Below are 27975 nucleotides of genomic sequence, written 5' to 3' on the forward strand. Positions count from 1 at the left end.
GAGGTGCCGTCATTTCAACCAATAATTGGTTGGCGTCGTAAAGAGTCACGCACCAAATTTCGGGGGGAAAAATACAGTTTTCTGTTGTCAGAATCCCACCAAACAATAAAACTGTTTGTCTGCAAAATGTTAAGTATAGAAGAAGCTAAAAAAAATACTGTACTTGAAGATAGACGAACTTTCATCTAAAGGTGCAATATATATATATATATATATATATATATATATATATATATATATATATATATATATATATATATATATATATAGATATATATATATATAGATAGATAGATATAGATATAGACTATATATATAATTTGTTCCATTCGTGTAAAATTGTTTTATGTTGTGACGTAATATAAAATAATGAATGGATATTCCTAAATAACTTTTTTATTATTTATGAAATATTTTAATGTTTATTTTAACATTTAACATTTTGTTTTTCTGGATGCATTCGATTTGTATTTTTTTTTCTCTGAATAATCTAAATAATGGCATTTTAACCCCATATGATGGCGCTAGACCTGGTGACTAAATAGAGTGGAGGAACTATGGTTCCCTCGTCAAAATCCCCATAGATTTATACACTAGATATCGCATAGGGACCCTGAGCATGCGTCAATAGCGCCGCCACATTGGTACAGTGCTCCCAGGACAAATGTCATTCAACCGCACTAGTCAAGACAGTGTTATTACGTGAAGATGCGGGACTTTAGCGCTGTCTACGGTTGTAGTAACGAGCAAACAAAGAAAAAAAAGCATAAAGGCAGAACATTTCATATGTAATATTGTGTTTTTTTCTGTTTTTATATGTTCTGAACTTTTGTGCTAATCGGGTAACATTATTGATGATAACAATCACTTACTGAAATCACCATACGGCAAAGCAGCTCCAACTCGCACTAAACACTCGGCTTATGCTAGTTTTGTTGAATAACATCAGCAAACAATGCAAAAGAAATATGACAACGAGATGCTGCGCAGCCAGAAACTTGTATTATTGTCGCCTAACGTAAGTGAAAGAGATCGGGGGATTCATTCACAAACGAATCGCTCTCTCCGTCAGTATGAGAAGTGAAAGCAGAGGAGGTGTGTTTCAGGACACAGATTTGATTAAATTTAACAGGGAGGGTGAATAGTACATTTCTGTACACACAACACAAGCTTTTTGTCAGGAATGCCCGTGTGCTGATTCATCAATGTAGAAAAGTGATGTAAAATTATAATTTTCGTAATTAGAAAAAAAATACATACTAACATCCAGGAAAACTCCCGATCATATATATATATATATATATATATATATGTGTTTATGTGTATATCTCTGGCTTTGCATGGCCACAGTCCTCCACTGTACTTGGTCCCGCATTCATTTCAAAAGAGCGCTACACTGTAGCAAGATGGCGGCGCTATTCACGCATTCCGTCCAATAGACAACAATAGGCCAGGCGACATCTAATGTGTATATCTCTGGAAAATCCCTATGAGATTTTCGGTCCGTGTATGATCCGTGTACGTTTTGTTCATTTGTTTTCCATTTTCAAACGGAATAAAGGAAATGGAGAAAACGGCCGTTTTTCCGTTTTTCTTTTGCTCACGAGAAAACGAAAAAACGAGATTTTGGTTGGATTTTCGTTTTTTGGTTTAGGGTAGGAAAACGGATAAACGACTTTAAAATGTAGGCGGTGCTGAAACGCCCACTTTCCTCTAATTGGTCAACCAAATCTGCGCTCGTGACGTCACCCTCAAAATAAAAGCCTTACACGCAGGCTTTTAATTATTATTATTTAATTATATATTAACTAAGTTTACATATTCTATCATTTGAACCACACACAGTTAGCAGGCTTACATTCATTGCGTATGTATAAATTAAATAAAAACGTAAAACAGTATTCTTAGACATTTGTCATTAAAATAAGGTCATAGTTCACTGCCAAGCTTCTTGCTGCTGTGCACCTGATGCAGAGCAAAGATAGCCATTTCCGAGCAGCACCTGGTTTACATGATTGTTTCAGAGCAAGGGCTTTATAATAATAATACTAATAATAATAATAATAATAATAATAATAATAATTATTATTATTATTATTATTGTTATTATTATCAGTTACTAGTGTTTTTATTGTTTGGTGTGTTTTTTTTCTTTTTAATAGTTGTTAGCAGAACCAGAATAAGAACACTTTGGGCCCTGCTATAAAAACAAAGGGTACCATTTGTTTTCATTTATTTCTTCCTATTTTAATTATATATTGTAATTATTTATTTGATAATTAAACTATTTTATTGCAACGCCAAAGTAGGCCTGTCTTATTATTATTTTTTATTATTAAATTTGCTGTTATTGTAGGCTAGATGGCAGGCTTTAAATATTTTAAATAACATTTACTCATAACCTTACTAATTCGAGAGCCGAACCTAAAAAAGTTTAAGTGCAATAAGCCTGTACAATAAGGGAGCCGCAATGCTTCTAGCGCATTCTTGCTGGAATAATGAAATAAATTTCAAATTAACTAATTAAACACATTATAGTTGATAAAAAAATTGTGTCTAGTAGTTCCAACAAACAGATGAGCTCGCTACATGTGCGTTGCGCTAATAATTTGACATTTGCTCTTCTTGAGAAAGTGCTACAGCGGGCCCTGCTATTTCACATATAAGGTTAGTGATACGTATTTTAAATTAGTATTGCACATTATTCATTCATTTTCTTGTCGGCTTAGTCCCTTTATTAATCTGGGGTCGCCACAGCGGAATGAACCGTCAACTTATTTAGCAAGTTTTTACGCAGCGGATGCCCTTCCAGCCACAAACCATCTCTGGGACACATCCACACACACTTATACAGTACGGACAATTTAGCCTACCCAATTCACCTGTACCGCATGTCTTTGGACTGTGGGGAAAACCGGAGCACCCGGAGGAAACCCACGCGAACGCACTACACTACTGATTTAGACACACAATCTCAAAAAAAACTTGATGCCTATTTACATTATCTAAAGTCATTTCTTACGAGGTAGGATCTGTTGTATTATATATTTTCGTTTTAATATGCAAATAATTTTCTTTAATTTGTAATAGGCCTATTGTCCCTCATTGCATAAAATAACCAGCCTTTGTATTCAATATGTTTGTAAATTGTCCATCCAGTTTGACGCAAGCTAAACAACATTTTGGCCTGTTTTGCTTATTAAATGAGTGATTTTCACAGAGAAACAAATCATCCATCCACACAGTTTTGTATAGGACCTGTGTGAACAAAAATATACACTTCATCATAGCCTATAGGAAAATGTATCTGTTTAGAACCAATTTTGTGTTGTATAATTAAAAATACAATAAAAAAAAAAAAGGAATAACATTTGAAGTGCAATGCTTCAAAGATCCAATATGCTGCATGCAGAGCCAAAACAAAAACTGGTTTGTTTGTTTAATAAAATAATAATATGAAATTAAAGTGAAATAGTTCCATAACCTGTATTATAACTGTAGTCACTCTAGATGACACATCATCCATTGCGCCGGTCAGTTTCACCTTTAATCAAGAATGTGCCAGAACCAAATGAGAATATTTACAGATTACCTCGGTCTGTGAAGGATGCAGAACACAGAAACTCGTTGAGAATGGAGATGCATGTTAGATGTTTTATATCCCTTTAGATATTGTAAATAAACAACAAGTTTTTATAGAGATTGTGTCATGTCTTTTCTTTGACGCACGCGCTGAACAGCCCCGAAAAGGCGCCTTTATTTAGCCTGTAGCCTAAATAATAGTTTAGATTTTATAACATATAATGTTCCATTACTTTAAATGTATAATGTTTTTTAATATTTATGGATTATATAAAATATATAGTTTATATAAATGCGCTCTGATCATTCAAGGATCATAATGCGTTGCATATTCTTCTTATTCTTCATTAGGCTTGATCCGTAAATTGTGTATTTTATAAACTGATCGTTTATAAGGACTAAGCTATTCATAACTGTAATTCCTCGAATGGAAAAGTCTTGATTAAAGAAAAAGAGAACTTAATTCGACATATGCATATAGTGCACTTATTTCTGTGCGCATCGCGCGCTTTACTGAATTACCTTTTTTATTTTTTTATGCACTATAAATGCATCTGGCAGCACCGAAAAGAGCAAATGCCAAGTTATTAGCGCAGCGCACAGACGGCTAGCTCGTCTAGTCTGAACCAGGGGTTTTCAAACTATTTATTGCACACCGATCCCATTGCATTTTATTTAGGATAAACCACTTATTTAAAGGGTGTGTCCTCTCCAATACACCACTGAATTATAGTGTCATAATATTTAATAATTATAATTAAGATAGACACCTGACCTCCATTTAATAAACAATTTATTTGCCATACTCTGTTAATTTGAAGTTTAAAGTTTAAATCATTTATGTTAAACTTAAATTATTTAAAAACTTAAAAAGACTTAAATTTAGTCATTTAAGACATTTTAGGTCATAAGTTTACATACATTGACCGTTGCATTTACGTACATTTAATGTTACATTGAAATTACTTTTGATGCAATAAATAATCCTAAATAGTTGAAAGTGTTAACATATTCTTGAAATGTAGTTATTTTATAACTATGAAATTTATTACTAAACAAAGTGAATCATTATGAATTTGCCAAGAAATAATCCACTTTACCACTGTAAAGCAATGCCCCACACTCACTAGAACGGTAGAACCTGCGGACTGTATGATATGTTCTGTATGTAAAATAGAGAAAATAAGCAAGATGCGCAGTCTCATGCAGCCTTAGTGAAATATAGCGCGTCACAGCAATGAACTAAAAATAAAACCACCCTTGAAATGCTGGCGATCTTAATTTTTTTCAGCCTACACTGACTGAGAATAATGTTGCACTATTTTATTAACAAATAATTAGAATGTTTTTTTTTTCTTTCAACACATTCATCATTACTTTTGCCTGTGCAAGTTTTTTGCGCGCTTGAGCGCGAAGGCATCTATTTTCAGGTGCAAGATGCCACTTTGGGTGGCACCAGCACACTCTGCCACACCTGTGGCTATGTCCCTGCTACAATAATAATAACAACAACAACGACAAAATAATAACAAAAAAAAATTTATAATAAGACAGGCCTACTTTGACGTTGCAATAAAAAAGTATTAATTATCAAATAAATATTTACAATAGGCTAAAGGCATATATTAAATTAAAATAGGAGAAAATCCAATAGAAACAAATGGTACCATTTATTATAGCCCCATGCAGGGTCCAATGTGTTCTTACAACCATTGAATAACTAAGTAAATAATAAAATTAACAATACTAATAATAATAGGCATAATAATAATAATAATAAATTATTATTTTATACAGAGTAGGCTATTATTTAGGCCTACAATAGCTCTGAAACAATCATGTAAACCAGGTGCTGCTCGGAAATGGCTTTCTTTGCTCAGCATCAGGTGCACAGCAGCAAGAAGCTTGGCAGTGAACTATGACCTTATTTTAATGACAAATGTCTAAGAATACTGCTGATTTACGTTTTTATTTAATTTATACATACGCAATGAATGTAAGCCTGCTAACTGTGTGTGGTTCAAATGATAGAATATGTAAACTTAGTTAATATAAAATTAAATAATAATAATTAAAAGCCTGCGTGTAAGACTTTTATTTTTAGCACGACGTCACGAACGCAGATTTGGTTGACCAATTAGAGGAAAGTGGGCGTTTCAGCACCGCCTACATGTGTAAAATGAATTTTAAAGTCGTTTATCCGTTTTCCTACCCTAAACCAAAAAACGAAAATCCAGCCAAAATCTCGTTTTTTCGTTTTCTCGTGAGCAAAAGAAAAACGGAAAAACGGCCGTTTTCTCCATTTCCTTTATTCGGTTTGAAAATGGAAAACAAATGAACAAAACGTACACGGACCGTGTATCATCCGTTCATTTGATTATTCCTTTTATTACGGAAAACGAAACATCAGAAAAACGATGAATATTTTGTTTTTGTTTATTCTGTAGGCAGAAAAAACGGAAAGGGTCCGTGTATCATCCGTTCATTTGATTATTCCTTTTATTACGGAAAACGAAACATCAGAAAAACGATGAATATTTCGTTTTTCTGTTTATTCTGTAGGCAGAAAAAACGGAAACTCATCTGTTATTCAGCTTATTAACTTAAAACGAAATATTAAAACAAACACAAAACCAAAACGAAATAATGAGTCAAAAAATGGTCCGTGTACGGTCCGTGTACGGTCCGTGTATCATCCGTTCATTTGATTATTCCTTTTATTACGGAAAACGAAACATCAGAAAAACGATGAATATTTCGTTTTTCTGTTTATTCTGTAGGCAGAAAAAACGGAAACTCATCTGTTATTCTGCTTATTAACTTAAAACGAAATATTAAAACAAACACAAAACCAAAACGAAATAATGAGTCAAAATATGGTCCGTGTGTACGTTTTGTTCATTTGTTTCCCATTTTCAAACGGAATAAAGGAAATGGAGAAAACGGCCGTTTTTCCGTTTTTCTTTTGCTCACGAGAAAACGAAAAAACGAGATTTTGGCTGGATTTTCGTTTTTTGGTTTAGGGTAGGAAAACGGATAAACGACTTTAAAATTCATTTTACACATGTAGGCGGTGCTGAAACGCCCACTTTCCTCTAATTGGTTAACCAAATCTGCGCTCGTGACGTCACCCTCAAAATAAAAGCCTTACACGCAGGCTTTTAATTATTATTATTTAATTATATATATAAACAAAGTTTACATATTCTATCATTTGAACCACACACAGTTAGCAGGCTTACATTCATTGCGTATGTATAAACTAAATAAAAACGTAAATCAGCAGTATTTTTAGACATTTGTCATTAAAATAAGGTCATAGTTCACTGCCAAACTTCTTGCTGCTGTGCACCTGATGCTGAGCAAAGAAAGCCATTTCCGAGCAGCACCTGGTTTGCATGACTGTTTCAGAGCAAGGGCTTTATAATAATAATAATAATAATAATAATAATAATAATAATAATGATAATTATAATAATTATTATTATTATTATTATTATTATTATTATTATTATCAGTTACTAGTGTTTTTATTGTTTGGTGTGTTTTTTTTTCTTCTTTTTAATAGTTGTTACCAGAACCAGAATAAGAACACTTTGGGCCCTGCTATAAAAACAAAGGGTACCATTTGTTTTCATTTATTTCTTCCTATTTTAATTATATATTGTAATTATTTATTTGATAATTAATACTATTTTATTGCAACGCCAAAGTAGGCCTGTCTTATTATTTTTTTTTTATTAAATTTGCTGTTATTGTAGGCTAGATGGCAGGCTTTAAATATTTTAAATAACATTTACTCATAACCTTACTAATTCGAGAGCCGAACCTAAAAAAAGTTTAAGTGCAATAAGCCTGTACAATAAAGGGAGCCGCAATGCATATTTCTAGCGCATTCTTTCACTCAACAATTATTGCTGAATTAATGAAATAAATTTCAAATTAACCAATTAAACACATTTTAGGTGATAAAAAAATTGTGTCTAGTAGTTCCGACAAACAGATGAGCTCGCTGCATGTGCGTTGCGCTACTAATTTGACATTTGCTCTTCTTGAGAAAGTGCTACAGCGGGCCCTGCTATTTCACATATAAGCTTAGTGATATGTATTTTAAATTAGTATTGCACATTATTCATTCATTTTCTTGTCGGCTTGGTCCCTTTATTAATCTGGGGTCGCCACAGCGGAATGAACCGCCAACTTATTTAGCAAGTTTTTATCCAGCGGATGCCCTTCCAGCCACAACCCATCTCTGGGAAACATCCACACATACACACACACTTATACAGTATGGACAATTTAGCCTACCCAATTCACTTGTACCGCATGTCTTTTTACTGTGGGGAAAACCGGAGCACCCGGAGGAAACCCACGCGAACGCACTACACTACTGAATTAGACACACAATCTCAAAAAAAAAACTTGATGCTTATTTACATTATCTAAAGTCATTTCTGAGGTAGGATCTGTTGTTGTATTATATATTTTCGTTTTAATATGCAAATAATTTTCTTTAATTTGTAATAGGTCCCTCATTGCATAAAATAACCAGCCTTTGTATTCAATATGTTTGTAAATTGTCCATCCAGTTTGACGCAAGCTAAACAACATTTTGGCCTGTTTTGCTTATTAAATGAGTGATTTTCACGGAGAAACAAATCATCCATCCACACAGTTTTGTATAGGACCTGTGTGAACAAAAATGTACACTTCATCATAGCCTATAGGAAAATGTATCTGTTTAGAACCAATTTTGTGTTGTATAATTAAAAATATTAAAAATACAATAAAAATAAAAAGAAGGAATAACATTTGAAGTGCAATGCTTCAAAGATCCAATACGCTGCATGCAGAGCCAAAACGAAAACTGGTTTGTTTGTTTAATAAAATAATAATATGAAATTAAAGTGAAATAGTTCCATAACCTGTATTATAACTGTAGTCATAGAATGTGCCAGAACCAAATGAGAATATTTACAGATTACCTCGGAATGAGACCTCGGTCTGTGAAGGATGCAGAACACAGAAACTCGCTGAGAATGGAGATGCATGTTAGATGTTTTATATCCCTTTAGATATTGTAAATAAACAACTAGTTTTTATAGAGATTGTGTCATGTCTTTTCTTTGACGCACGCGGTGAACAGCCTGTAGCCTAAATAATAGTTTAGATTTTATAACATATAATGTTCCATTACTTTAAATGTATAATGTTTTTTAATATTTATGGATTATATAAAATATATAGTTTATATAAATGCGCTCTGATCATTCAAGGATCATAATGCGTTGCATATTCTTCTTATTCTTCATTAGGCTTGATCCGTAAATTGTGTATTTTATAAACTGATCGTTTATAAGGACTAAGCTATTAATAACTGTAATTCCTCGAATGGAAAAGTCTTGATTAAAGAAAAAGAGAACTTAATTCGACATATGCATATAGTGCGCTTATTTCTGTGCGCATCGCGCGCTTTACCGAATTACCTTTTTTATTTTTTATGCATTATAAATGCATCTGGCAGCACCGAAAAGAGCACTGTAAAAAATTTCCAGGTTTTCACAACAAGTTACTGTAATTTTTCACAGTAAATTACATTAGTATCCCTTCACAGTATTTAACTGAAAAATTCACAGTAATATGTTGTATTCATAATTTTATTGTGAAATTACGGCAGGTAGCATGATTACAGCAAATTACTGTGAAAAGGGCTATATCTTTTGCACGTTAGTTATAGAAATTCAAACCCTTTTTTAACTCAACGTAGAAATTAATACAAATGAACTTTTAACAGATAATAACAGAATGTTATAGCCCCCAAAACGATTTGGTTACCAACATCTTTTTTGTTGTACTGCACCTTTATTTAATTTTATACAGTTAAAATAGAATAGGAAATAATATTTAATGAACAACTGTGTGCTTAGCCAAAACATAATAAACTGGAATAAAAAGTAATTAACTAATGAAACCAAACACTGTTAAACAGCCAACAATTATTTCAATGTCAGGGTAAATGTCTGCTTTAGACGGTTCCATGAGTATTGGGCACCTGTCATCGCCTGGAGGTCACTAATCTCAGAATTATATATACATATAAATTATTATTATTTTTATCTATATAAATAAACCACAGATTAGAGTTTTAAACAACTACATTCTAGCATGAAAAACAGTTAAAACTTCATTTTCGGACGCATATAGAGCCATCGAAGACGGGGCAATTGTCCCAATGTCTAGCCTGAAGACAGGCGCCTCTCGGCGGATACATGAGTAATGAGCGCCGTTACCGCCTGGAGGTCATAGATCTCCGCTACCGGCAAAACACACTTAAAATTACACACAATCTTTACTAACAATCCACAGATTTGAGTTTTGAAGAACTACATTCTCGCATGAAAAAGTGTTAAAACTTTATTTCATTACATACAAGCAATATTTATAATATTATGTGCCTTCTCATCCACCATTACAGCTTGATGCAGCTTGGTGCAAAATGAATCCTGGGAGGAAAAAATAATAATTCTCAATACACTCCAAACGAACTTTATTCTTATTGTTGAAGTCAGAGATATGTCATATTTTGAATGGCGAAGAAAATAATTAACTTTATATTTCAATCAATATATTACTTTTGCACTGCTTCGGTTCAGGACTCGTGTGACATTGAATCAGATTCAGATATTTTATCAGACGTGTTCATGAGCTCATCGTCATCAACAAGCAATTCGTGTACAAGCAGTACACGAACCAAGCAATATGATGAAATATTAATGAATTATATGTTTGCGTCTTACAATATTATACAAAACGGAATCGTTTTCAGGCGAATTCGACTCTTTACTGTTCACTTAAAGGAGCCGAATTCGACTCTTTACTGTTCACTTAAAGGAGCCGATTCATTGAACAGAACTGACTCGACTCGAACGCAAACAAGCGCAATCACCAGAGACGACGCAGGCGTTGTCTCTTCACCCAACGGATTCATCCTCGGTAAGTGTTAAAATATGACTTTTGTCCTTTAAATAATTGTTGTATGTGTATTTCTGTATAGTGCATGTCATTTAACAGGAATTTACCGAGTAACGTTAGTTTAGTTGTACTCGCACGTACAGGGTTTAAGCGCGCCTTTTTTTAAAACAACGCCAGATGGTGATTGTAGTGTTTTCTGAGGTATTAGCATAACGTTAACGTTAGTTCCTGAAAAAAGAAAGGGAATTTTCTTTAATTAACTTCTTGTTAACTGCATTTTCTGTTTCAGTACAAGACTGAAGTAAAGGTGAAATGACTAAAGTTAAGGTAAGCTCTGGCCTTCACTTAAGTTAACGTTACGGTTAGTCACCATCATGTACTTTAATTTTGTTCACTGTAACGTTAACGTTAAGTTAGTTAAATAAACTAAACTCATTATGAAACAAGTCTTAACTGTTTTATTAAATGAGTTGTATTATTTTAAACTAACACAGTACATATTGTATATTTCTCACTGGTGTTAATGCAGTGCTAACATTTACTAATGAGAACTAATTGTATATTTTCACTAACTGTAGATTTAATTTTTTGGTGTTCAGGTGTAACAGTTACCTGATAATAGCTGAAGTGTGAGGTGAGTAAATTCTGAGCACACAAATATAACCTAAATTCATTATATATATATATATATATATGTGTGTGTGTGTGTGTGTGTGTTAGGTTGAGTCTTATTCTACTCTTATTATATTCATATTTTTTTGCAGCCACAGCCATTGATGTTGAAACACTGATGCTACCAATCAACCATGGCTTGATTATTAAAGGTAAAGTTGATGCCTTCGTCATTTTTATTAGATTTTTAAATGTCAGGTTTTTCACAGATTTGTTGTGAGCAGTTTCTTGTACAAACTCTTTTTCTTCTTCCAGAAGTTCCACCAGTACCTCCAGTCCTAGTAAATATTAGACAAAGATTTTTTAAACTATAGTTTTTATTTTTATTAGCAATTTTACTGGGCATGTGTGTTTGTTTGCTTGGTTTTTAATAAGCAGAGCATGGAATGTCAACTTTGTTTCTACAAACAAATTTAATTATTCACAAACACCTCTAATTTAGTCCTTCTTTCCCCCTTTTAGTCTTATTCCTTGGAGGGTCGAGTGGTCATGGGACCTCACCCGGATTTCACAACTGACTTTGGATCTGGTCTGAAACTGAAGTATGCTGAAGATGCCTTTTGCACTCTGGAATGTAAGGTAATGTCTACAATAAATATTGTAACTGAGGGCTTGTTTTGGGGGGTTAAACAAGGAATGTATAGGAGCACAAGTCATGACTCCCCTTGTCCCCTTGTAATAAAGGGCCGTGTTGCAGACACAATTTGTTTGTCTGTGCTGGAGACCAGAGGGGAAGCTGTCTTTAAAAGGATGGGGCTCTTATACCATATGTGAAGTTACCTATTCAGGTGAGTGGATTACATGCAAGTCATTGCAAATGCATAAATAGTGGGAAATTTTTACTGGGCAGCACAAATTAAGTGAAACTCAAAAAACGTTGAAAAATATTTGGAATATTTGCAAAAAACTTGATTGAAATGAATACAACACAAATGCTGTATCACTTCAATCAAGTTTTTTTTGCAAAATTTTCCTAATATTTAAATCATGAAAAATTAGCTTGATGCAAGAAACATCCTGCTAGTATTCAAGAGCAAGTACTGTGATGCATGTGTTAACTTTGCAATAAGTGTGAACCCAGCATTAGATTATAGTCTATAAACAGAAGGTGTAAATCAAATCAACTGTTTTAAAATGCTCTGCCGAGGTCATTAAAACCACTATTTGTTGTTGGACTGTTCTTGATTGTGTGTTTGTGATGGAAATGTTTTTCAGATGTTTTTGTTTAAATGATTGCAGTTTGACTGAGCTACAGGTTTGTCAGCATGTTCAAACAGAGCTAACAGTAATTTTGCTCTGTAGTGCAGCAGTAGTGTCCCAGTACTGTTGTATGAAGCTAACTGTTTGTCTGCCCTTTTGCTTATAGGTGCTTTTTGGGAACCAGTTTGGAGATGGAAGACAGACGAAGTCAAAGAAGCAGAGAAGACACATCAACCAGCAAGTGTGTAAAATTATCAGGAAAATGATTGACCTTGAATAGACGACTGCCTAATTTAGCAAGAAGTTTTGTCTCTCTCTCTCTCTCTCATGTATATATTTATATAATGAGAGAGAGAGAGAGAGAGCACACTCTGAAGCACTGCTTTTTATATGTATGCTACATATGATGTCAGATTTTTTTATTAATATGTTCTTATAGTATTTTTGAGGCTTCACCTTCACCTTTTGAAAGTTTTCTGAAATGTTTACACAGATGTCATTAAGCTGTTAAATAAATCTGTAAAATGTATGTGTGTTTGTTTTTATTTTGATTTTAGAGTCTTCTCAGATCACCCAAAAATGAAGATTCTGTCGTCATTTACGCATCCTCAGGTTGTTTGGACACAAAGGGGAATATTTGATATTTTTATTCCTGTGTTTAACAAAAAAAAAAAAATCATTTTTAACAGAGCTGGAACAACCTGAGGGTGAGTAAATCAAGATAGAATTTTCATTTTTGTGTGACCTAAAATTGCTTTGAAATTTTACAGCACCAAACTGTAATCCGGGATATAACTGTAACTTTACAGTTAAATCAGGTATTTAAACTGCAACCTACTGCTAAATCACAGTAATCGTTTTGCAAATTCACAGTAAAATATAGTTAATTCTACAAGATATTACTGTGAAATCACAGTAACGGACTTTATTATCTACTGTAAAGTTACAATATATGGTTGTAATTTCACAATAATTTAATGTGACGAAACCACAGTAAATTACTGTGAACTACCTCACAATAATTTACTGTGAATTTACATACAGTAATTTACTGTGAAAGTAATGCAATTATTAGCCAGTAATTTACTGTGAATTTAAGGTCAAATTTTTTAAATGCCAAGTTATTAGCGCAGCGCACAGACAGCTAGCTCGTCTAGTCTGAACCAGGGGTTTTCAAACTATTCATTGCACACCCATTGCATTTTATTTAGGATAAACCACTTATTTAAAATTAATTAATTAAAAGGTGCGTACTCTCCAATACACCACTGTAGTGTCATAATATTTAATAATTATTATTAAGATAGACACCTGACCTCCATTTAATAAACAATTTATTTGCCATCCTCTGTTAATTTGAAGTTTAAAGTTTAAATCATTTATGTTAAACTTAAATTATTTAAAAACTTAAAAAGACTTAAATTTAGTCATTTAAGACATTTTAGGTCATAAGTTTACATACATTGACTGTTGCATTTAGTAGGCCTATTCTGGTCTAAATAAGCTTTTTGCATCTTTGGTGTTTACACACACAAATTAAGCAGTTTATACGTACATTTAATGTTACTTTGAATTACTTTTGATGCAATAAATAATCCTAAATAGTTGAAAGTGTTAACATATTCTTGAAATGTAGTTATTTTATAACTATGAAATTTATTACTAAACAAAGTGAATCATTATGAATTTGCCAAGAAATAATCCACTTTACCACCGTACAGCCATGCCCCACACTCACTAGAACGGTAGAACCTGGACTGTATGATATGTTCTGTATGTAAAATAGAGAAAATAAGCAAGATGCGCAGTCTCATGCAGCCTTAGTGAAATATAGCGCGTCACAGCAATGAACTAAAAATAAAACCACCCTTGAAATGCTGGCGATCTTAATTTTTTCAGCCTACACTGACTGAGAATAATGTTGCACTATTTTATTAACAAATAATTAGAATGTTTTTTTTCCCTTCAACACATTCATCATTACTTTTGCCTGTGCAAGTTTTTTTGCGCGCGCTTGAGCGCGAAGGCATCTATTTTCAGGTGCAAGATGCCACTTTGGGTGGCACCAGCACACTCTGCCACACCTGTGGCTATGTTCCTGCTACAATAATAATAACAACAACAACGACAAAATAATAACAAAAAATAATAATAATAAGACAGGCCTACTTTGACGTTGCAATAAAAAAGTATTAATTATCAAATAAATATTTACAATAGGCTAAAGGCATATATTAAATTAAAATAGGAGAAAATCCAATAGAAACAAATGGTACCATTTATTATAGCCCCATGCAGGGTCCATTGTGTTCTTACAACCATTAAATAACTAAGTAAATAATAATAATAACAATACTAATAATAATAGGCCTAATAATAATAATAATAATAATAATAATAATAATAAATTATTATTTTATACAGAGTAGGCTATTATTTAGGCCTACAATAGCTCTGAAACAATCATGTAAACCAGGTGCTGCTCGGAAATGGCTTTCTTTGCTCAGCATCAGGTGCACAGCAGCAAGAAGCTTGGCAGTGAACTATGACCTTATTTTAATGACAAATGTCTAAGAATACTGCTGATTTACGTTTTTATTTAATTTATACATACGCAATGAATGTAAGCCTGCTAACTGTGTGTGGTTCAAATGATAGAATATGTAAACTTTGTTTATATATATAATTAAATAATAATAATTAAAAGCCTGCGTGTAAGGCTTTTATTTTGAGGGTGACGTCACGAGCGCAGATTTGGTTAACCAATTAGAGGAAAGTGGGCGTTTCAGCACCGCCTACATGTGTAAAATTAATTTTAAAGTCGTTTATCCGTTTTCCTACCCTAAACCAAAAAATGAAAATCCAGCCAAAATCTCGTTTTTTCGTTTTCTCGTGAGCAAAAAAAAAACCGGAAAAACGGCCGTTTTCTCCATTTCCTTTATTCCGTTTGAAAATGGAAAACAAATGAACAAAACGTACACGGACCGTACACGGACCATTTTTTGACTCATTATTTCGTTTTGGTTTTGTGTTTGTTTTAATATTTCGTTTTAAGTTAATAAGCAGAATAACAGATGAGTTTCCGTTTTTTCTGCCAACAGAATAAACAGAAAAACGAAATATTCATCGTTTTTCTGATGTTTCGTTTTCCGTAATAAAAGGAATAATCAAATGAACGGATGATACACGGACCGTGTACGTTTTGTTCATTTGTTTTCCATTTTCAAACGGAATAAAGGAAATGAAGAAAACGGCCGTTTTTCCGTTTTTCTTTTGCTCACGAGAAAACGAAAAAACGAGATTTTGGCTGGATTTTCGTTTTTTGGTTTAGGGTAGGAAAACGGATAAACGACTTTAAAATTCATTTTACACATGTAGGCGGTGCTGAAACGCCCACTTTCCTCTAATTGGTCAACCAAATCTGCGCTCGTGACGTCACCCTCAAAATAAAAGCCTTACACGCAGGCTTTTAATTATTATTATTTAATTATATATTAACTAAGTTTACATATTCTATCATTTGAACCACACACAGTTAGCAGGCTTACATTCATTGCGTATGTATGAATTAAATAAAAACGTAAAGCAGTATTCTTAGACATTTGTCATTAAAATAAGGTCATAGTTCACTGCCAAGCTTCTTGCTGCTGTGCACCTGATGCAGAGCAAAGATAGTCATTTCCGAGGAGCACCTGGTTTGCATGATTGTTTCAGAGCAAGGGCTTTATAATAATAATAATAATAATAATTATTATTATTATTATTATTATTATTATTATTATTATTATCAGTTACTAGTGTTTTTATTGTTTGGTGTGTTTTTTTTTCTTTTTAATAGTTGTTAGCAGAACCAGAATAAGAACACTTTGGGCCCTGCTATAAAAACAAAGGGTACCATTTGTTTTCATTTATTTCTTCCTATTTTAATTATATATTGTAATTATTTATTTGATAATTAATACTATTTTATTGCAACGCCAAAGTAGGCATGTCTTATTATTTTTTATTATTATTTTTTATAATTATTATTTTTTATTATTAAATTTGCTGTATTGTAGGCTAGATGGCAGGCTTTAAATATTTTAAATAACATTTACTCATAACCTTACTAATTCGAGAGCCGAACCTAAAAAAGTTTAAGTGCAATAAGCCTGTACAATAAAGGGAGCCGCAATGCATATTTCTAGCGCATTCTTTCACTCAACAATTATTGCTGGAATAATGAAATAAATTTCAAATTAACTAATTAAACACATTATAGTTGATAAAAAAAAATTGTGTCTAGTAGTTCCGACAAACAGATGAGCTCGCTACATGTGCGTTGCGCTAATAATTTGACATTTGCTCTTCTTGAGAAAGTGCTACAGCGGGCCCTGCTATTTCACATATAAGGTTAGTGATACGTATTTTAAATTAGTATTGCACATTATTCATTCATTTTCTTGTCGGCTTAGTCCCTTTATTAATCTGGGGTCGCCACAGCGGAATGAACCGCCAACTTATTTAGCAAGTTTTTATGCAGCGGATGCCCTTCCAGCCACAACCCATCTCTGGGAAACATCCACACATACACACACACTTATACAGAACGGACAATTTAGCCTACCCAATTCACCTGTACCGCATGTCTTTGGACTGTGGGGAAAACCGGAGCACGCGGAGGAAACCCACGCGAACGCACTACACTACTGAATTAGACACACAATCTCAAAAAAAAAACTTGATGCTTATTTACATTATCTAAAGTCATTTCTTACGAGGTAGGATCTGTTGTTGTATTATATATTTTCGTTTTAATATGCAAATAATTTTCTTTAATTTGTAATAGGCCTATTGTCCCTCATTGCATAAAATAACCAGCCTTTGTATTCAATATGTTTGTAAATTGTCCATCCAGTTTGACGCAAGCTAAACAACATTTTGGCCTGGTTTGCTTATTAAATGAGTGATTTTCACGGAGAAACAAATCATCCATCCACACAGTTTTGTATAGGACCTGTGTAAACAAAAATATACACTTCATCATAGCCTATAGGAAAATGTATCTGTTTAGAACTAATTTTGTGTTGTATAATTAAAAATATTAAAAATACAATAAAAAAAAAAAGGAATAACATTTGAAGTGTAATGCTTCAAAGATCCAATACGCTGCATGCAGAGCCAAAACAAAAACTGGTTTGTTTGTTTAATAAAATAATAATATGAAATTAAAGTGAAATAGTTCCATAACCTGTATTATAACTGTAGTCACTCTAGATGACACATCATCCGTTGCGCCGGTCAGTTTCACCTTTAATCAAGAATGTGCCAGAACCAAATGAGAATATTTACAGATTACCTCGGAATGAGACCTCGGTCTGTGAAGGATGCAGAACACAGAAACTCGTTGAGAATGGAGATGCATGTTAGATGTCTTATATCCCTTTAGATATTGTAAATAAACAACAAGTTTTTATAGAGATTGTGTCATGTCTTTTCTTTGACGCACGCGATGAACAGCCCCGAAAAGGCGCCTTTATTTAGCCTGTAGCCTAAATAATAGTTTAGATTTTATAACATATAATGTTCCATTACTTTAAATGTATAATGTTTTTTAATATTTATGGATTATATAAAATATATAGTTTATATAAATGCGCTTTGATCATTCAAGGATCATAATGCGTTGCATATTCTTCTTATTCTTCATTAGGCTTGATCCGTAAATTGTGTATTTTATAAACTGATCGTTTATAAGGACTAAACTATTATTAACTGTAATTCCTCGAATGGAAAAGTCTTGATTAAAGAAAAAGAGAACTTAATTCGACATATGCATATAGTGCGCTTATTTCTGCGCGCATCACGCGCTTTACTGAATTACCTTTTTTATTATTTTATGCAATAGTAAATACATCTGGCAGCACCGAAAAGAGCAAATGCCAAGTTATTAGCGCAGCGCACAGACAGCTAGCTCGTCTAGTCTGAACCAGGGGTTTTCAAACTATTCATTGCACACCGATCCCATTGCATTTCATTTAGGATAAACCACTTATTTAAAATTAATTAATTAAAAGGTGTGTACTCTCCAATACACCACTGAATTATAGTGTCATAATATTTAATAATTATAATTAAGATAGACACCTGACCTCCATTTAATAAACAATTTATTTGCCATACTCTGTTAATTTGAAGTTTAAAGTTTAAATCATTTATGTTAAACTTAAATTATTTAAAAACTTAAAAAGACTTAAATTGAGTCATTTAAGACATTTTAGGTCATAAGTTTGCATACATTGACCGTTGCATTTAGTAGGCCTATTCTGGTCTAAATAAGCTTTTTGCATCTTAGGTGTTTACACACACAATTAAGCAGTTATACGTACATTTAATGTTACTTTGAAATTACTTTTGATGTAATAAATAATCCTAAATAGTTGGAAGTGTTAACATATTCTTGAAATGTAGTTATTTTATAACTATGAAATTTATTACTAAACAAAGTGAATCATTATGAATTTGCCAAGAAATAATCCACTTTACCACTGTAAAGCAATGCCCCGCACTCACTAGAACGGTAGAACCTGGACTGTATGATATGTTCTGTATGTAAAATAGAGAAAATAAGCAAGATGCGCTTTCAGTCTCATGCAGCCTTAGTGAAATATAGCGCGTCACAGCAATGAACTAAAAATAAAACCACCCTTGAAATGCTGGCGATCTTAATTTTTTCAGCCTACACTGACTGAGAATAATGTTGCACTATTTTATTAACAAATAATTAGAATGTTTTTTTTTTCCTTCAACACATTCATCATTACTTTTGCCTGTGCAGGTTTTTTGCACGCGCTTGAGCGCGAAGGCATCTATTTTCAGGTGCAAGATGCCACTTTGGGTGGCACCAGCACACTCTGCCACACCTGTGGCTATGTCCCTGCTACAATAATAATAACAACAATAATGACAAAATAATAATAACAAATAATAATAAGACAGGCCTACATTGACGTTGCAATAAAAAAGTATTAATTATCAAATAAATATTTACAATAGGCTAAAGGCATATATTAAATTAAAATAGGAGAAAATCCAATAGAAACAAATGGTACCATTTATTATAGCCCCATGCAGGGTCCAATGTGTTCTTACAACCATTGAATAACTAAGTAAATAATAATAATAACAATACTAATAATAATAGGCCTAATAATAATAATAATAATAATAATAATAATAATAATAATAATAATAATAATAATAATAAATTATTATTTTATACAGAGTAGGCTATTATTTAGGCCTACAATAGCTCTGAAACAATCATGTAAACCAGGTGCTGCTCGGAAATGGCTTTCTTTGCTCTGCATCAGGTGCACAGCAGCAAGAAGCTTGGCAGTGAACTATGACCTTATTTTAACGACAAATGTCTAAGAATACTGCTGATTTACGTTTTTATTTATTTATACATACGGAATGAATGTAAGCCTGCTAACTGTGTGTGGTTCAAATGATAGAATATGTAAACTTAGTTAATATATAATTAAATAATAATAATTAAAAGCCTGCGTGTAAGGCTTTTATTTTGAGGGTGACGTCACGAGCGCAGATTTGGTTGACCAATTAGAGGAAAGTGGGAGTTTCAGCACCGCCTACATGTGTAAAATGAATTTTAAAGTCGTTTTTCCGTTTTCCTACCCTAAACCAAAAAACGAAAATCCAGCCAAAATCTCGTTTTTCCGTGAGCAAAAGTAAAACGGAAAAACGGCCGTTTTCTCCATTTCCTTTATTCCGTTTGAAAATGGAAAACAAATGAACAAAACGTACACGGGTCCGTGTACGTTGCGTTCATTCGATTTTTGATCTTAAACAAAATTTAAAAAACGAGGAAACGGCCGTTTTTCGTTTTTTTATTTGGCTACAAAAAAATTAAATAACTGATTTTGGCTCGATTTTCTTTTTTTGGTTTAGGGTAGGAAAACGGATAAATGACTTTAAAATTCATTATCCACACGTAGGCGGTTCTGAAACCACCATTTCCTCTGATTGGTCAATCAAATCTGGGCTCCTGACGTCGCCTTCAAAATAACAGTCCTGTAGTCTTCGTCCTCTGCGGATCAGCACCCAGGCATTTAATATATTATATTTAATATATAATATATTAGCAGTATTATTAGACATTTATCATTATAATTTATCATTACTGTTATAGTTCGCCGCCAAATTTGCTGCTATGCACCTGATACTGAGCAAAAGACTTGCGAGCAGCACTTGGTTTGCACGATTGTTTCCAAGCTAGGCCTATATAATAGTAATAATAATAATAATAATAATAATAATAATATTAATAATAATAATAAGCCTTCCTTTCGAGACTTTCGCTGGATTAATGTCGAGTACAAAATATCTGTTTTAACAGTTTTCAGTATTTTGTGATTTTTACTTTTTTATTATTTATTATTTATGTATTTATTTACATTGTCTGGGCTGGTGTTGTATATTATGCTACAAAAACTTTGTAATAAACTGTGTTTACATTAATTTATCTATAGCCTATATTATTTCTTAAACATTATATTACTTCAAAAGTCCACAGAGCAGATAATAGGTACCATAAATGAACGATGCAAAGTCGGATCCAACAGCCAAAGAGAACTATGATCTTTATTTTTTTTTCATTTAAAATAACTGTTTAATATACATACACCAAATTTACGTATCATTTGAACCACATACTAGAACATAGGCCTATGCCTGATACATTCATTGCGTATGCATAAATTATATAAAAACAGCAGTATGAGAGGAAGATGTGGTGTGATTTGCTTCGGAGTTTGACATAACTTTATAACCACACACATACACAATCACCTGCAACTGCATAAAAAATTACAGCAACATTTAACTTCACCTGATAACTTGTTTTAACACAATAACTCCTCATTTTACATTATACATTCATGGCATATGAAAATACCATCCCGGCAAATGTTGCATAATGGCATCACTTCCACGGATCGTCTGCTGAAGTGATCGCTGGACCTCCTGTTTATAAGGTGGACTTATTCTCTGAAACTATGGGACTTGTTTCATTACTATATTACAACTTCTCAGTATTAAAATTATTGTCATTCTTATATGATAATTGTTTACCATTTACGTGGGCCTACGCAGTGGCGCAAAAAGGGGGTATGCAGTATATGCGGCGCATAGGGGCGCCACACATGGGGGGCACCATTGTGCCAAAACTATTTTTGAAATTATCCATATTAAAAGTTTCAAATAATATATATATATATATATATATATATATATATATATATATATATATATATATATATATATATATATATATATATATATATATATATATATATATATATAATGTGCATATATATATGTGCATATATATGTGCATATATATATATATATATATATATATATATATATATATATATATATATATATATATATATGTTAAAAATGTTTATTTAGCATTTTATATGCGTATAATATTGTATTTTATTAAATTAAAAAATAATTTCACCCCCCACCCCCCACCCCCATTTTTCATACCATATACATGTTTTTATGAATTTATTATGTATCATATTGATTCATCAGGCCTTTTGGTAATTTCTTAGCTCAAAACTATTTTAATTTTAGCTACAAACAAAGTTATAACATTTCAATTAAATAAAACTTTTGCTTGTTTCTGTTTTTTTTTTACACTAAACATTTGACAGTCTTTTTTATTATGCTTTTAGCAGTTTCAGTCAATTGTTCTTGCAAAGACAGACCTTACACTTCTCACAGTATGTATGTGAGAAGTAATTGCAATGTTCTTTTACCCTTTAGGACTCCCATGTCTATCATTTTGTTTTGACAAATGTAGTACAAAAAGTCCAAAAGCAAGGCTAGTCAAGGTGATATAATCATTTAGTGAGGGAAAATTAAATTGAGAAGAAATTTGGGGTGGTATGAGATGCATTTCTTTGCGACTTAACATGCTTAATGTAATTATACCTTTTACTACTTCATACTATTTCAGTTGTGTTCAGAACTGCGAAACTGTATTTTTTGAAGCATATTGATATCTTTATGAAAAAATATCTTTAATTTATTGATGGAAATATTTTCCACATTTTATCACTTGCCTGTTATAAAATTTAGTTGGATTGAAGGGGGCGCGCAAAAGTTGAAGCCGCATACCCATCAGTAAATGTGCAGTTGCGCCCCTGGGCCTATGCTATTTTGTTTGATTTGTATTGTGATGATTATGTTTACACATTAATCATAAAGAAATTAATACATTGTTTAAACATAATAACTTGTGTCTGACCTCTTTACTCTTCTTCTATTCTTTGGACATCAATATATCCTTTAAGGTGGTATAGAACCGTACAGTAATCAGTGCATTCATACAGGCTTCAATACAAATTCTGTATATTTTTTCAAACTGAGTTAACCGGGGAATACCTACATTGCTGCAAAGAGTTTGTAAGGCTGTCCTGGCTCATTCAAATCACGGAATTAAATCGAAACTGACAGCAGCAATGGATGATTTTGATATTAATAGCCAATACAGTTTAATTTAGGCTACTCTGAAACTGTGAATATTTCACTTTAATTTTATTTATATTATTATTTTATTTAACAAAAAAAATTGTGTTTTGGCACTGAAGCCGGCCTATATAGGGGACCACAAATATTGTTGTTTGTAGTTAACTGGCCAACAAAAAATACATTAAAATTAAGATATCTTACTTATACAAATTATACCAAACAAAATTCGTTCCAAAAAGCTCATCTTTCCAACAAAAAAAGCCTATATGAAGTGTATTTTTTTGTTAGGGCCGGTCTGCTATACAGTGCTGTGGATGAATTGTTTTGCTAATAAGGATTTAATTATAGGCCTATGCTCACTGTAATTTCTGTATTACAAACATTTACATTTTAAAGTTATTATTTTACGAATTATGTCATCTGCCTTTTCCTCGGTGCAGATCACAATCGTAAAACTGTCGTGCTCGGAAATCTTGCTCAGCATCAGGTGCATAGCAGCAAAAATGGCTGCAAACTATAACTTTTTTTAATGATAAATTGTAATGATAAATGTCAAATAATATATATCAAATAATAATAATTAAATGCCTGGGTACTGATCCACAGAGGACTACAAGACTATTATTTTGAGGGCGAGGTCAGGAGCTCAGATTTGGTAAATAAAAAATTAATAATTATAATTATATGTTTTTATATAATTTATGCATAAGCAATGGATGAATCAGGCATAGGCCTATGTTCTAGTATGTGGTTCAAATGATATGTAAATTTAGTGTATTATGTTAAACAGTTATTTTAAACAAAAAAAAAATTAAGATCATCGTTCTCTTTGACAGTTGGATTCTACACTTGCATCATTCTCATCACCTGCAGCTGCTGCCAAAGTGAAACGCGGCGCCTAGCTGCGCCTCCCTCATATCTGTAGTAAGATGTCCAGCTTATAGGCTAAAGATAAATTGATAAAATAACAGAAAATGCACTGACAGTTTATTACAAAGTTTTTGTAGCATAATATACAACACCAGCCCAGACAATATAAATTAAAACATAAATAATAATAAATAAAAAAAAATCAAAATACTGAAAACTGTTAATTTACAGATATGTACTCGACATTAATCCAGCAAAAGTCTCGAAAGGAATTGGCTTGCTGCGTGAGAGAAAATGTGTGTGTGTTCCAATGAACTCTTATTCTGGCCCTGCTAACAACTATAAAAATAAAAACTAAACAATAAAAACTATATAATAATAATAATAATTATTATTATTATTATTATTACTATTATATAGGCCTAGCTTGGAAACAATCGTGCAAACCAAGTGCTGCAGCAAATTTGGCGGCGAACTATAACAGTAATGATAAATTGTAATAATAAATGTCTAATAATACTGCTAATATATTATATATTAAATATAATTTATTAAATGCCTGTGGGCTGATCCGCAGAGGACGAAGACAGGACTGTTATTTTGAAGGCAACGTCAGGAGCCCAGATATGATTGACCAATCAGAGGAAATGGGCGTTTCAGAACCGCCTATATGTGGATAATGAATTTTAAAGTCATTTATCCGTTTTCCTACTCTAAACCAAAAAAAGAAAATCGAGCCAAAATCAGTTATTTAATTTTTTTGTAGCCAAATAAAAAAACGAAAAACGGCCGTTTCTTCGTTTTTTAAATTTCGTTTAAGATCAAAAATCTAATGAACGCAACGTACACGGACCTACACGGACCGTACACGGACCATTTTTTGACTCATTATTTCGTTTTGGTTTTGTGTTTGTTTTAATATTTCGTTTTAAGTTAATAAGCTGAATAACAGATGAGTTTCCGTTTTTTCTGCCTACAGAATAAACAGAAAAACAAAATATTCATCAATTTTCTGATGTTTCGTTTTCCGTAATAAAAGGAATAATCAAATGAACGGATGATACACGGACCGGAAAGTCATCTATTATTCTGCTTATTAACTTAAAACGAAATATTAAAACAAACACAAAACCAAAACGAAATAATGAGTCAAAAAAATGGTCCGTGGTCCGTGTATGGTCCGTGTACGTTTTGTTCATTTGTTTTCCATTTTCAAACGGAATAAAGGAAATGGAGAAAACGGCCGTTTTTCCGTTTTTCTTTTGCTTACGAGAAAACGAAAAAACGAGATTTTGGCTGGATTTTCGTTTTTTGGTTTAGGGTAGGAAAACGGATAAACAACTTTAAAATTCATTTTACACATGTAGGCGGTGCTGAAACGCCCACTTTCCTCTAATTGGTCAACCAAATCTGCGCTCGTGACGTCACCCTCAAAATAAAAGCCTTACACGCAGGCTTTTAATTATTATTATTTAATTATATATTAACTAAGTTTACATGTTCTATCATTTGAACCACACACAGTTAGCAGGCTTACATTCATTGCGTATGTATAAATTAAATAAAAACGTAAATCAGCAGTATTCTTAGACATTTGTCATTAAAATAAGGTCATAGTTCACTGCCAAGCTTCTTGCTGCTGTGCACCTGATGCAGAGCAAAGAAAGACATTTCCGAGCAGCACCTGGTTTACATGATTGTTTCAGAGCTATTGTAGGCCTAAATAATAGCCTACTCTGTATAAAATAATAATTTATTATTATTATTATTATTATTATTATTATTATTATTATTATTAGGCCTATTATTATTAGTATTGTTATTATTATTATTTACTTAGTTATTCAATGGTTGTAAGAACACATTGGACCCTGCATGGGGCTATAATAAATGGTACCATTTGTTTCTATTGGATTTTCTCCTATTTTAATTTAATATATGCCTTTAGCCTATTGTAAATATTTATTTGATAATTAATACTTTTTTATTGCAACGTCAAAGTAGGCCTGTCTTATTATTATTATTTGTTATTATTATTTTGTCATTATTGTTGTTAATATTATTGTAGCAGGGACATAGCCACAGGTGTGGCAGAGTGTGCTGGTGCCACCCAAAGTGGAATCTTGCACCTGAAAATAGATGCCTTCGCGCTCAAGCGCGCGCAAAAAAACTTGCACAGGCAAAAGTAATGATGAATGTGTTGAAGGAAAAAAAAACATTCTAATTATTTGTTAATACAATAGTGCAACATTATTCTCAGTCAGTGTAGGCTGAAAAAATTAAGATCGCCAGCATTTCAAGGGTGGTTTTATTTTTAGTTCATTGCTGTGACGCGCTATATTTCACTAAGGCTGCATGAGACTGAAAGCGCATCTTGCTTATTTTCTCTATTTTACATACAGAACATATCATACAGTCCAGGTTCTACCGTTCTAGTGAGTGCGGGACATTGCTTTACAGTGGTAAAGTGGATTATTTCTTGGCAAATTCATAATGATTCACTTTGTTTAGTAATAAATTTCATAGTTATAAAATAACTACATTTCAAGAATATGTTAACACTTCCAACTATTTAGGATTATTTATTACATCAAAAGTAATTTCAAAGTAACATTAAATGTACGTATAACTGCTTAATTGTGTGTGTAAACACCTAAGATGCAAAAAGCTTATTTAGACCAGAATAGGCCTACTAAATGCAACGGTCAATGTATGTAAACTTATGACCTAAAATGTCTTAAATGACTAAATTTAAGTCTTTTTAAGTTTTTAAATAATTTAAGTTTAACATAAATGATTTAAACTTTAAACTTCAAATTAACAGAGTATGGCAAATAAATTGTTTATTAAATGGAGGTCAGGTGTCTATCTTAATTATAATTATTAAATATTATGACACTATAATTCAGTGGTGTATTGGAGAGTACGCACCTTTTAATTAATTAATTTTAAATAAGTGGTTTATCCTAAATAAAATGCAATGGGATCGGTGTGCAATGAATAGTTTGAAAACCCCTGGTTCAGACTAGACGAGCTAGCTGTCTGTGCGCTGCGCTAATAACTTGGCATTTGCTCTTTTCGGTGCTGCCAGATGCATTTATAGTGCATAAAAAATAAAAAAGGTAATTCGGTAAAGCGCGTGATGCGCGCAGAAATAAGCGCACTATATGCATATGTCGAATTAAGTTCTCTTTTTCTTTAATCAAGACTTTTCCATTCGAGGAATTACAGTTATTAATAGCTTAGTCCTAATAAACGATCAGTTTATAAAATACACAATTTACGGATCAAGCCTAATGAAGAATAAGAAGAATATGCAACGCATTATGATCCTTGAATGATCAGAGCGCATTTACTTAAACTATATATTTTATATAATCCATAAATATTAAAAAACATTATACATTTAAAGTAATGGAACATTATATGTTATAAAATCTAAACTATTATTTAGGCTACAGGCTAAATAAAGGCGCCTTTTCGGGGCTGTTCATCGCGTGCGTCAAAGAAAAGACATAACACAATCTCTATAAAAACTTGTTGTTTATTTACAATATCTAAAGAGATATAAAACATCTAACATGCATCTCCATTCTCAACGAGTTTCTGTGTTCTGCATCCTTCACAGACCGAGGTCTCATTCCGAGGTAATCTGTAAATATTCTCATTTGGTTCTGGCACATTCTTGATTAAAGGTGAAACTGACCGGCGCAACGGATGATTTGTCATCTAGAGTGACTACAGTTATAATACAGGTTATGGAACTATTTCACTTTAATTTCATATTATTATTTTATTAAACAAACAAACCAGTTTTTGTTTTGGCTCTGCATGCAGCGTATTGAATCTTTGAAGCATTACACTTCAAATGTTATTCCTTTTTTTTTTTTTATTGTATTTTTAATATTTTTAATTATACAACACAAAATTAGTTCTAAACAGATACATTTTCCTATAGGTTATGATGAAGTGTATTTTTTTGTTCACACAGGTCCTATACAAAACTGTGTGGATGTATGATTTGTTTCTCCGTGAAAATCACTCATTTAATAAGCAAACCAGGCCAAAATGTTGTTTAGCTTGCGTCAAACTGGATGGACAATTTACAAACATATTGAATACAAAGGCTGGTTA

The 27975-nt window shown here is 32.4% G+C and overlaps 1 protein-coding gene and 2 long non-coding RNA genes across 3 annotated transcripts in view; all 3 read left to right on the top strand.

Moving 5' to 3' along the window:
- The window catches only part of LOC147832527 (uncharacterized), an 845986-nt gene that overhangs the window by 428137 nt on the left and 389874 nt on the right, over positions 1-27975 (top strand). The window lies entirely within an intron of this gene.
- LOC141379050 (uncharacterized) overlaps positions 1-27975 on the top strand; it is a 47730-nt gene that overhangs the window by 2866 nt on the left and 16889 nt on the right. The gene's annotated exons all lie outside the window — the stretch shown is intronic.
- On the top strand, positions 10548-12955 carry LOC147832524 (uncharacterized). The gene is made up of 8 exons (XR_015516648.1): positions 10548-10575; positions 10844-10881; positions 11154-11188; positions 11319-11378; positions 11482-11507; positions 11689-11805; positions 11911-12014; positions 12593-12955. It is a non-coding gene; the product is annotated as an uncharacterized LOC147832524 (long non-coding RNA).

Source organism: Danio rerio, chromosome 19, assembly GCF_052040795.2.
Source record: "Danio rerio strain M-AB ecotype USA chromosome 19, GRCz13ab, whole genome shotgun sequence".
NCBI classification, from domain to species: Eukaryota; Metazoa; Chordata; class Actinopteri; order Cypriniformes; family Danionidae; genus Danio; species Danio rerio.